Source organism: Tachysurus fulvidraco, chromosome 22 (assembly GCF_022655615.1).
Source record: "Tachysurus fulvidraco isolate hzauxx_2018 chromosome 22, HZAU_PFXX_2.0, whole genome shotgun sequence".
Taxonomy (NCBI): domain Eukaryota; kingdom Metazoa; phylum Chordata; class Actinopteri; order Siluriformes; family Bagridae; genus Tachysurus; species Tachysurus fulvidraco.
The window spans coordinates 11,852,672-11,862,523 of record NC_062539.1 but is presented as its reverse complement, the minus strand read 5'-3'; the positions used below and the strand labels follow the sequence as shown (position 1 = coordinate 11,862,523).

The following is a 9,852-nucleotide window of genomic DNA, read 5'->3' as shown; positions in this document are numbered from 1 at the left end:
TAACATGCAGTACCCAGTGAGTTACCCAGCTGGGGGTTTACCTGATCGTTATCTACATTGTGTCTAGTCCATTTGGTTCTCTGGTCATGAGATGCTTCAAAGAGGCTTAAGTGGAATACAAAGACATTATATAGAATACAAATACAAAGACATAATACTCTAAGGAAGACTTTGCCATCACACTCTGAGGCTCTTATCATTGGAGTAGCTTTACCATCACCCTTGTCATTGCTTTTAGATGCTTTAACCATTGATGCATTCTATGGATGTGATTATGTCGAAGTGATGTTCATTCTTTATTCTTTGCATCTGCATTATTATCAAATAAGCCATTTGATTGTTTAACTCTATATTAGTTATTATTTGTTCTTAATGATAAAGTATTGGTACATTAAGCATGTTTTGACTACAATCTCTGCCTAGCTATGAGAGGTTAATACTTGCATAAAAACCTCTGAAAAGCATTGTGAAAAAGACCTATCTCTGGAGACATCCAAATGATGTAAATGCAAATGATATAACTATTTCTTAAACAGCTTATAGAAACCTTAAATATGCCATGGTTTTAGTAAGTCTAGTTGGAAAGCTGGTAGAATTATGTTTCTAGTATTAAGTAGAAGATAATAAACTGTTTAATATTATAGCATTATGGATTCAGATAATTAAATAGAATATTCATAACCCTTTAGCTGCTTCTGTTTCCGTCTTTGGTTGTAGATAGGTAGCGTTAATAAAGTCAATATACCCTGCCTGGTCAACAAAAAATAATTGCCTGGATTTAACTAGGCAAACAGTTAAGAGCCTTACAGTGGATAATTACTGCAGTGATTAATATGCTTCTGCTTGCAACAAGTTATTTACACTAACTGATGCAGTGAGTAGCTGCTCATTTCTTGAACAACCATGTTGAAAGACATATTTTGTGGTCCTGGAAAAGATGTTACTCTCTTTCATAAGGGTCAAATTATTGGCCAGCATCAAGCAAAGGAAACAACTAAGGAGACTGTTGAAATTACTAAAACTGTTTTAAGAACTGTCACATTATTAAAACCTGAAAGGATAGTAGTGAACCATCATCTCTGAGGTCAAATGAAATTGTAAAAAAAAAAAAAAAAAAAAAATCATGGCTATTTTCATTTGTGAAAGTAAGAGCATTTCCACATGACAGATGTGAAGATGTGATTGGGACTAAAAATCTGTGTAACCTTAAGAAAACCACTTATAAGTGAGGCTAGTCAAAAAAAGGCTTCCTTTTGCTAGGTAGCATAAAAAGTGGATTCTGGAGCAATGGACGAAGGTCAACCCAACCCTAACCCAAGTCAGATTCCCCTCTTCCAGAATGATAGGTGCAAGAAGAAAGTCGGATGAATTGATGAGCCATTGTGCCTAGCGCTTAACAGACAAGCCTTTGGTGGAAGTGTTATGCAATTAGGCAATATCATGTGCCAACAAAATAAGGTCAGCTGAGTACATGAATATGCAGAATTTTTCAATCAATGGATTTTTTGTATGCTGTCTCTGTTTTGTAGTAATTTAATGAAAGTTCAATTGATTTTTGTGGTTAAAAAAATGCAGCAGCCACTTTTGAAGGTGGGGGTGAAAAAGCTTAAAGCACCTGGTATTCCCAGGCGGTCTCCCATCACATGTTTTGGATGTTGGCTCCAAAAACACCTGTGGAATCTGAGCTTCATGTCTTGAAAGAAGAAAATAAGATGTTGAAATCAAGCATACAGGTTTGCAGAAATTATGGTTGGAAGTGGCACCTAAAATTACAATGAAAGGGTCGGAGGATGTACGGAATGGTGGTCACCGACATTTTAGGGAATGTTGCTCCAATTTTTAATTTTGTCTCAAACTTATAAACAACAAAAAAGCAAAAAACTGGGGCTTTAAGGGGACTTGTTTAAAGAATTAACCTTGATATTGTGCTTTTTTTATGTCTGTATGCACAAATCCATGATTGTTTTTCTCACTGATTGTGTAAAATTTCTCTTCACTTCATGCCACTTAAGTGCATATGTCTAAAATTCAGAATTTACAAAACCTAATTAAGCTTCAAAAACTCAAAGAATGTACTACAATAATTGTTTTTACCCTTTTACATTTTGTCATATATGACTTCTCATTAAATGACTATTAAGATATTATAAAAATCTAAAAATAAACATTTTAAAATGGATCAATTTAAGAGTCCTTGCACTACGGTCCCTTTATAGTGCATGTTGTTAGAAGGCGTCTCTTAAAAGGCAGGGTCTCCGATTTTTGAGAAATGCAGAAAACTGAGTCGGGCCGATAATAAACGAAAATCAAAACAAACGTGTAGCCAATGAGCAGAAAGGGGCGGGGCTTGTCAATATGCGGCGGAGAGAGTGTTCAGTGCGCATGTGTGACGTTAGCAGAAAGTGGTTTTAACATTGACATGGAGGATAAAAACAAAGAAAGAAAGGCTTACGATAAGGCCAGAAGTAGGACGTGTTAATATAGGATCAGCTTTCCAGCGCTGGAGAGAACTGAAGGAGCAGGAAGTTGGCGCATATTCACAGATTGGAGTTTCCCGAGTAAATAACTCCTGAGCTAAACGCTGTTACTACACAAGTAACACTCTGTTCTATCGTAGTATAGTAGAGAGGCAGCTACAACCGTGTTTTGTAGTAACAGCGTTTAGCTCAGGAGTTATTGACTCGGGAAACTCAACTTTACTTAAGACACCGAGGTGCTTTTTTCCTTCGCCTGCACACACGTACAACACGTCACTCTTAACTTAATGCTTATCCGCTTTATTTAGATACATTTTTAAACAGGCACCTTCTCTCTCTCTCTTCTTGCTTCATCATAATGCCACATACACGCCTTACAAAACTCATACAACACATCAACTTGCTGCCACTCAAACAACCGTGACTGTGCACAGTCTATTTACAACTCATTACACACATACTTTTCTTACATCACTTATTAGCACCGTTAAAACAATTCACATCAACAATTCAAAAATCCATACTACTACAGGGACTACATCCCTGCTCTATAAAGGGACTGTAGTGCAGGGACTCTCGCTTACGGCCATACCACCCTGAGAACGCCCGATCTCGGAAGCTAAGCAGGGTCGGGCCTGGTTAGTACTTGGATGGGAGACCGCCTGGGAATACCAGGTGCTGTAAGCTTTTTCACCTCCGCTTTCAAAAGCGGCCGCTGCGACTTTTACGACGCAAAACCCACTTCATCTTTCATTCAATTACTATATAACTATATAGTACTATAGACAACAGAATCCATAATTGTGATAATAATTCAGGTCTACCTTATTTTCTCTTCATTATGCCTTTACTTGATCCATTTTAAAATGTTTATTTTATTTGTTTTTATAAATATCCCAGTAGTCATATTATAAGTCATAACTCAATAAAACACATTTCATGTTTAACTTACTTATTTGAGTACTTTTGTGGTAATAAGCTGAAATGATTTCATTAGGAAACATTGAAATCTAGGAATAATTGTGGGAGGTAAAAGCAAATAAACACTAATGTTTAAACCCTGTTTGAAAACTATTTTTTGAAAATGTAAAGTATTATTCATAATTTCCTTAATTAATTCACAAAATTAAAACTCAAACTTTTATATGTGTATTCTTATGTGATTCCCTGACTATCTGGGTACCAGATTTTTTTTTACTTTTCTTTTAGATAAAAAAAGGAATATGAGAAAAAAAATAAACTATGTAAAACACGTTGATAGATCTGTGGCATATTTTAAATTTAAATTTAAAAAATGCAAACAAAATTTTTATTTAAAAAAAAACCATCTGTTTACAATCAATCACCTTAGTCTCCGTAGTCACCATTAACAGTTCTACAGTGCTTGCAGTCCTACAGTGTGCTTATTTAGTCTTGCAGTCTTTGTATTTACTTGTCATTTCTTTATTGTTCATCAGTGTTTATAAGAAGATCAATCTGCCATGGGATACTCAATGACTTGCTTTAGTCTCTTGAGACAGTTAAGATTGAATCTCATGTTTTGATATTAAATGATTTACTTTACAAAAAATGGGAAAAACACAAGGTCATAAAAAAACTTTTCTCCAAAGTGTTTTTGAAAACTTTTATATCAATAACACTTGTGCCTAATGATGTTGTGACTATGTGAACACATTAAACCTTGTTGTATTTGTGTTGTTCTGAACAGAGTGGAGTGGCTGATGGAGAAAAGGTCATCACTTAAAAAAAGGTAAAAAAAAAAAAAAAAAAAGGACTAATACAATCACATTTGAGGGAAGATTGTGCCACAAGGTGGTTCCAAGTGCAGTTCATGTGATTAAGTGTATCATTAAAAAATAACTAACTTTATTTCTGAAACAATGTGATCTCATATTGTCATCACACATAGTTTATTTGTGTTCCCATGTGAGTACCTCTGTCCTAGAGTAGAGAACTGTTCACCACCAGTGTGGAATCAGACAGAAGAATAACACTGAATAATATTTAATGTATAGAAGTGATCATTCTGTTCTGTTTGCTCATCTGTTGCAGTGTACAGATATTTGAAAAGGCCAGCACAGATGCAGCATCTCAGCCTCTGGATCAAACAGAAAACAGTTCATCCCTGAATGACTGCAGTTCAGAGGAGAGCAGAGAGCACAAAGAGCTACAGCCTGAGGGAAAGAGTCTGGAGGACTTCAAGTTCCTCAGTGTACTTGGAAGGGGTACATTTGGGAATGTGATTTTGTCTGAGCTCAAAGGCACCGATGAGGTGTATGCGCTGAAGATTATGAAGAAGGACCACATTTGGGCACACAATGTCATCAGCTACACCCTTAGAGAGAAACGCGTCCTGACTCTGGCCAGTGATCACCCCTACCTCACCCACCTGTTCTGCAGCTTCCAGACCAGTGATTCATTGTGCTTTGCAATGGAATATGTGAATGGAGGAAATCAGTCACATGGGTTTGATGAACCTCGCACCAGATTTTTCACTGCTGATGTTCCTCCACAGAAACGGGATTATTCACAGAGATCTCAAACCTGAAAACATCCTTTTAGATGCCGATTGCCACTGCAAGCTAGTAGACTTTGGTCTATGCATGGAGGGCCATAGTGGATGGCAAGACGACCAACTCGTTTTGTGGCACACCCGACTACACCTCACCAGAGATGATCCAGAGTTTGGAATACGGCACGTGGGTGGACTGGTGGGCCCTGGGTGTGATCATGTTCCAGAGGATGACGTGCTACAAGCCATTTCATGACGATAACCAGGAGGATATGTACGATTCCATCGTCACAGCTGAACCGGATTACCCATCAAACCTCAGCAAGAAGGCGTTTAGTATCCTGAAAGAATTCCTGGGGAAGAACCCCAAGAACCGTCTCGGCTGTGTGGAGTCCAAGGGCAAGGAGAACGCCATCAAAGTTCACCCTTTCTTCAAAAAGATCAAGTGGGAAGTTCACACCCCCATTTCAGCCACAGATTATGTTTTCACCTGTGAGGGGACTAAGCATTCTAAAGAGGATCTTTTCTTCTTCATCCAGTCCATCAAAGAGGAGTTTAATGGCTTCTTCTTCATTAACACTAAATATTAACTGTTATTTTAATAATCATTTTTATCATTTTAAAGTGATACATTTTTTTCTTCATGAAAGTTTTTTTTTCAAAATCAATTCTGAGAATACTAGCAGTATAAATGAAGAAAGAAATAAGAAATAAAGAAATAAGACACACCTTCAGTTCAGGGCTTGTTTACCAAGTCGAGCGGCCATGTTACTGCGATGCTGTAAACTACTAGTATATCTGTATATTGTGGATACTGAGAATGAGTGTAAATATATTTGTACAGTGATTTGCGTATTTACTTCCGTGTCTTTTGTTTGTTATTTTTGCCATCATTGTTTTGGTGTTTGTTTTTTTTTCTCTCACTATATATATCTCACTGCTGGATTACTTTGGTGCACGTGTAAATAAACATTATAAACATCACCTTACTCTGAAGAGTACTTACGGGTTGAGCCATCATTTACCATCATTTTTTTCATCCTTACACTTCTGATTGATCACAGAATTTTGTAAGGCGTGTATGTGGAGTTAGGACTTAAGGTGCCTGTTTAAAAATGTATCTAAATAAAGTGGATAAGCATGAATTCAATTCAAGTTTATTTGTATAGTACTTTTAACAATGGACATTGTCTCAATGCAGCTTTACAGAACATAAACATAGAACAGAAGGTAAACATGAGTAATATAAAGAATTAATATAATATATATATATATATATATATATATATATATACAAACATATATATATGTGTGTATATATATATATATATATATATATATATATATATATATATATATATATATATATATATATATATATATATATATGTATGTATGTATGTATGTATATATGTATGTATATGTATTTATCCCCAATGAGCAAGTCTGAGGTGGCTCAGGAAGCAGTGGCAAGGAAAAACTCCCTTAAATTGGTAAAGGAAGAAACCTTGAGCTGGTAGATCTGTAGATGTCTCAGGATTCTCACAGAGTCGGCCTCATCTCAGTGGAGGTCCAAAATCTTCAACGCACGGAAGACGATCGGAGCTGGTACAATGTCTGGATGCCTCAGGATGGGTAGAAAGAGAGAAGCAGTGTAGAGGGATTAACATATCTGCTGTTCATAAAAAATGTGCAAGTCTAATGGAATGTATTATGTGTACACCTGACTAAAGAGATGAGTTTTTAATCTGCTTTTGAACTGGGAAAGTGAGTCCGAGCCCGGAACACTATCAGGAAGACTATTCCAGAGTTTGGGAGCTAAATAAGAAAATGCTCTACCACTTTTAGTAGACTTAGATATTCTGGAAACTACCAGAAGTCCTGAGTTTTGTGATCTTCGAGAGCGTGAAGGATTGTAACTTGTTAGAAGACTAGTTAGATACATGGGAGCTAAACCATTAAGAGCCTTATACGTGAGTAGCAGCAGTTTGTAATCAATTCTAAACTTAACAGGTAGCCAGTGTAAAGATGATAAAATTGGGGTTATATGGTCATACTTTCTTGTCCTAGAGAACTCTAGCAGCTGCATTTTGGACTAACTTAACTTATTAAAGATGCAGGACAACCACCTAGTAATGCATTACAATAGTCCAGTCTAGAGGTCATGAACGCATATACTAGCTTCTCAGCATCAGATACAGACAGGATGTTTCTCAGCTTGGCAATATTTCTAAGGTGAAAGAAGGCTGTTTTTGTGGTATGGGCGATAGGATTTTCAAAAGACAGGTTGCTGTCTAATATAACACCCAGGTCTTTCACTGTCGAGCTACTAATAACATTACATCCCTCTAAATGGAAGTTAAATTGTGAGAGTTTCTGTGTACTGGTTTTTGGATCTATAAGTAGTATGTCTGTCTTATCAGAGTTTAACAACAATAAAATGCAGCTCATACAGTCTTTTATCTCTCTAGAAAGAGGCCCAGTTACTAAAATTTCCTCCCAGCAAAGGTCCGAATCTTATATTGTCACTTAAAATAGTGTACCCTCGTGTTAATAAAATCAATAATGCACATACATTTCTATATAATTTATTGTTAAATTTCAAGTGTTTTCAAGGTCTGAACTTGTATGGCACTTGAATGGAAAACAATCCTGTAGTTGTCTTTACTACATGTCAAGTAACAGACAACAGACCCTGAATTTCTTCTGAATAAAATAAATAAAAAGTGCAAACACAGCTTTGAGCAGCCTGAACTTAGGGCCTATATTTCAAGTAATGTAAAACATTCAGAATCTTTTGAATAAAATAAAAGTGCTTTTAATCGTTAAGTAAAAAATTAAACAGAAGACTTTTGAGCTGCCCCTTTTTTAAACATTAACTACATTAATAACACATGAACTTTAGGAAAAAAGAACATTTCAAGTAAAATAGAACAGGGCAGAATTTACTGAATAAAAGAAAAGTGCAGAGCTTTGAGCAGCTCCATTTTTCCTCTCTCCTTTCCACCTCTCCTTACTCCCTTTCCATCTTCCGTTCCTAGTGAGAGAAATGGGCATGTAATTGTCCTGTCAGCTTAATTAGGTGCATTACTGCCACATTCTGCTCTGGAGAATGGAACAGAAACAATCTGTTTTTGGCTTGGCTTTTGATGATGCCCCTGTCGTAATAACTAGATTAACTGCGCATGCACGAAAGATTTAAGGAGGGACATAACCTAAAGATAGCGAGGAGTTAATAATATAAAGAAGAGGCTCACCAGCTTTATGTAACACTTCTTTCAGTAATTTAGTTGGAATTGGGTCTAGTGAACAAGTTGTTGATTTAGCTGTTGTAATAAGTTTATCTAACTCTTCCTGTGCTGTGCTTTTAAAGCACTTTATCTGTGTGTCTAGAGCAGGAGTGTCAAACTCAAATTCACAGTGGGCCAAAATATAAAACTGAGATAAAGTCACGGGCCAAACTGAATATTTATTGAAAAATTAACTGCAACTGTAATGTTCAACCTTTTTCATATGGAAACAAACTTTAGTTTTGCTTAAATACCGGATTTAGAACAACCAGAGCTTGATATTACAAACACATAAGATATTAAATTCGAAATAAAAGACACATCAGTGGTGTTCATTTCACAAACATTGACCATACACTTCTTGATAAACTCTCTCTCATTAAAGGGCAGATTTTGCGATCTCTGCTGCCACAATAAAGCTTTACAGCCTTTACAGCAGCTTCACTTTTTGATTTTGCTTCCATGAACATAGTCTGCCGGGAAACCAGACTTCTTTTCATCTCCTCCGCCTTCTGGAGCTTCTGCTTTACATCCAGGTCCTTATACTTCTCATAATGTTTCATGTCATAGTGTCTTCTTATGTTATATACTTTTGTTACAGACACATTAGCTCCATTAGCACACAAGACAAACAGGTCTGTCCTTTATATACGTGAACGGATAATCTGTCTCACTCTTGTCTTGAAAGCTCCTATTGTCCATCTTTCGTTTGGCCATTTTTGTGGAGGGTGGAATTAACTTGCCCAATGTGACTGTAACATGGTTGTTAACGAATGTCAACAGAGAATGAGGGGCTCTTGCTGTTCGTGACTACATGTCAATACAGTGGCAAGGCATTCTGGGATTTGTAGTATTAGTGGAGCATGCGGCTAGCCAGCTGTAATGCACATTTTATATGATCTCACGGGCCAAATATAATTACACCGCGGGCCAAATTTGGCCTGCGGGCCAGAGTTTGATACCCCTGGTCTAGAGCCTTAGGCGAGGCTGGGTTATTGCTTTCATATGTTGAGCGTCACCTATTTTATTCCTGATACTTTCGATTTTATTAGTGAACAATCTCATAAAGTCCTCACTACTGAACTGTGATGGAATAGTTTGTTCAGATTTCTGTTTTTTTGTTAATCTAACCACTGTGTTAAATAAAAACCTAGGATTGTTTTGGTTATTTCCTATGAGTTTTCTCAGGTGCTCAGCCTTTAGAGCCTGTCTATAGTTGGACATACTTTCCTTATACGCGATTCTAAAAACCTCTAAATTAGAGTTTCTCCACTTTTGCTCGAGGCTACAAGTTTCTCTCTTCAGGGTGTGAGTATGACTATTATACCACGGAGCAAGCGTTTTATCTCTAACCTTCTGTAATCGGATTGGGGCAACAGTGTCTAATGTGCTAGTGAATATAGCACCTATGCTGTTAGTCATTACATCTAGATCGTTTGTGTTTAAGGGTACAGTAAGAAGTCCAGACAGACCAGGCAGGTCATCTGTCTTTAGTGGTCGGAATAATAGTTCTCCCGAGTCGATAACGTGGTGAGACACAGTTAGTCTGTTCTACAGGTAGTGTGTACGTTAT

At 36.8% G+C, this 9,852-nt stretch overlaps 1 pseudogene; it reads left to right on the top strand.

Annotated features, from left to right (window-relative positions):
• The first annotated feature begins 3,055 nt into the window (after positions 1-3,055).
• On the top strand, positions 3,056-3,164 carry LOC113637329 (annotated as a pseudogene).
• Positions 3,165-9,852: the final 6,688 nt, after the last annotated feature.